The following is a 3,144-nucleotide window of genomic DNA, read 5'->3' as shown; positions in this document are numbered from 1 at the left end:
GTAGAGGGTCAGTGAGGAAGATCCTCAGTGAGAAGGCTTGACGCAGTGGCTGTGATGATGGGCTCAAGCATGGCAATGATTGTGAGGCTGGCACAGGACTGGGCAGTGTTTTGTTCTGTTGTCTGTAGGGTTGGTATATGTCAGAATTGACGAGATGGCACCCAACAACAACAAGGATTTCCAAGTGGCTAAAAATAGCCCTTGCACAGTACTAGGGGCTCTGGTTGTGTAGTGGTTAAGGCATTTGGCTGTTAACCAGTGTGTCAGTGGTTGAAATTCATCAGCTCCTCCATGGAAGAAAGATGAAGCAGTCTGCTTTGGTGAAGACTTACAGCCTTGGAAAGCCCGTGGGGTTCCCTGTGAGTGAGAATTGACTTGCTGGCAGTGAGTTTGGTTTTGGTTTGGAAGAACAGATAAGACATTCTTGAAGACAATAGGGAAGACTTGCTCTACCTTATGCCAAGAGTTATGAAAAAGTGAAGAGATAAGGAGCTCTTGTGATCATACTGCCTGGTCCTGCACCATCCTCACAATCATTGCCATACTTGAGCCCATCATCACAGCCACCGTGTCAAGCCTTCTCATTGAGGGTCGTTTCTTTTTCACCTGACCCTCTACTTTACCAAGGATGATCACCAGAGCTCCTTATCTCATCACTATCTCACTATCTGGTGAGATAGTGATGTTATTACTTTGGTGTTGTAGCCATAACTCTTCCCAGGAAAGCAGAGATTAGGGTCATAATGAGTCTCATTTTGCAACCCTTTTCACTACTGCTATGTAAACCTGGTTATGAGATAGTGGGCATTGGTGCAGGGATTGATGCGAAACTTTCATTTTTGGTTATATCAAAGGTATTTGTTATTCTTCTAGATTAGTATCACCTCTCAGACAGATAGAAATTGGTGTTAAAATTGTGTTAGGATTCTGGGAGTTAAAGCCAGTCACAGAAGTGTAACCAGACCACAGATTATGTGGTGAAGAGCCAAGGAGAGTCACAAAAAGAGAGAATGGAGGCAAGATATCATTAAGTCTAAGAGTGCTTTTGAAAGCCAATCCACAGAAGCTGCCCCAAATGGGGCAAACTAGATCAGAGTCAATGGAACAGGCACCAGAAGACATGGGACGTAAGACCAGAATAAGAAGCAGAATATAAAATCTAAGAGGCATTGATGTATAGCCAGAGGGCCTGTTAATTGTGTCTTTATGACTCTAGGTAGAGGAAATACTTTTCAGACATTTCTTACCTTAAAGAAGTAAAACCCATTCTTTCTAGTTAGTAGAGGTGAATGAAGGGGTCCTGGAGGTGCTCATTAATTTGTCATCAATACTTCAATGACCCTCTTCTAGTAGCCCTATAATTTAACCCTTTCTTTCTTGATTTTTTCCTTTTCAACTTTGATTTCCAAGTTAATTTGAATGCGTTTCATAAAATCAAGTGCTGAAATAGGGTAGCATTAAAATGTTTTTTTGGGTTCTTTCATCGGACCTCCATCCCTTCCTAAATCCCTCTTGCCCTCTGTGTTAGGCTGGGTTTTCTAGAGAAGCAAAAGCAGTAAAGCATGTATATACATATAGAGAAAGAGAAACTTATCTTAGGAAAATGGCTCACACACTTATAGAAGCTGCCAAGTCAAGCTGGAGGCTTTTCCTCACTCACGCAGCTGCAGGGGCTGAGGAGCTCAAGGTTGGCAGGCAGTATACCGGCTGCTGACTCCAATGAATATTGAATCCAAGATCTCCAGGCCGAATGGTGCATTTTTCTCTCATGGACAGTTGTAGGCAGCACAACAGGGTCCCAATCCACAGAAGAGTATCTCTTTTCCCAGGATGTCCATAAATATATTGGAAGCAGGCCACACCCCTAGGGAAACTCCCTTTCAATGGATTGGCTGCTCAAAACACATACATCCAGTCCCATCATGGGAATAACCCCTATCACAGTTGCTTAAACCACACAGAATTGTGGTCCAGCCAAGTTGACACACAGCTCCAAGTCTCTCACCCTTCTTCCCTTTCCTTGCATTTATGTTTATTTCTTCCTATAATTAATATTTCACTTGCAATTGAGGTGATGCCTTGACTCTTTCCTGGCATGTTGTAAAACAGTCCTGCACTGGAAAATTCCCCTCCTCTCTTCCATAGCTCATTTACGGCAGAGGAGTTCTCCTTTATTGTTATAGCCATAACTCTTCCCAAGAAAGAAGGGAGAGGGTCAGAATGAGTTGCATTTTGTAGCCCTTTTCAGTACTGCTATGTAAATTAAAATGATTTGATTAAGAAACCCTCAAAGGTAGTTATGAAGAGAAAAAGAAACCAGGAAAGGAAGAAGTGCTAATGTAAGGATTTATAACAGGGGGCAGGCAATCCTTGCTGGGAAGAAGGGAGGCTTATGGATTAATGAGTACATTAGGTTGAAACACGTGATAGGGCTACTTTAGATCAAAGAGAGTCAAATGGAAGGAACTTTACATACTTCCAATTAGTACATGGAAATGTATTTTGAAAATTATTTTTTCTGAGTTTAAAAATAATATATTTGTATTAATGAGGAAAAGATAAAAAAGAATAATCTAGAAATTAATGATTATTATCTCCCAGAGCAGAGATGAATATTTAATATTTTGATACATTTACATCTGTTCCCTTTCCTATATACGTGTACATATGTATATTTTTCAAATATTTGAATCATGTTATAAATGTAGTTTTATATCTTGCTTTTGTTACTCATTATTATACATGTTAACGTTGCCTCTGAAGCTGGAATCCCTCAGTTCAAATTCCAGCTCCTCCGCTTACAAGCTGTGTGACCTCATGCCTGTTATTAAAATTCTCTGTGACTCAGTTCCATCGTTGGCAAATGGGAATAATAATATTACTGCATAGGATTTTTTAAAGATTAAATTTATATATATGTATAATCCCTTAGCACAGTTACTGGCATATAGTAATCATTTAACTATGTTGTTGTTGTTATGTGCTGTCGAGTCAGACCTGACTCATAGTGACCCCTCCTTGGGTTTCCGAGGCGTTATCACTATGGAGCTCTGGTAGCATAGTGGCTAAAGCACTTGACTGCTAACCAGAAGGCTGGCGGTTCAAACCCACCAGCCACTCCTCGGAAGGAAGGTTGGGCAAGCC

Source organism: Orycteropus afer, unplaced genomic scaffold (genome assembly GCF_000298275.1).
Source record: "Orycteropus afer afer isolate SDZICR_OR568_19922 unplaced genomic scaffold, OryAfe1.0 scaffold00419, whole genome shotgun sequence".
NCBI classification, from domain to species: Eukaryota; Metazoa; Chordata; class Mammalia; order Tubulidentata; family Orycteropodidae; genus Orycteropus; species Orycteropus afer.
This window is presented reverse-complemented; position numbering follows the sequence as displayed.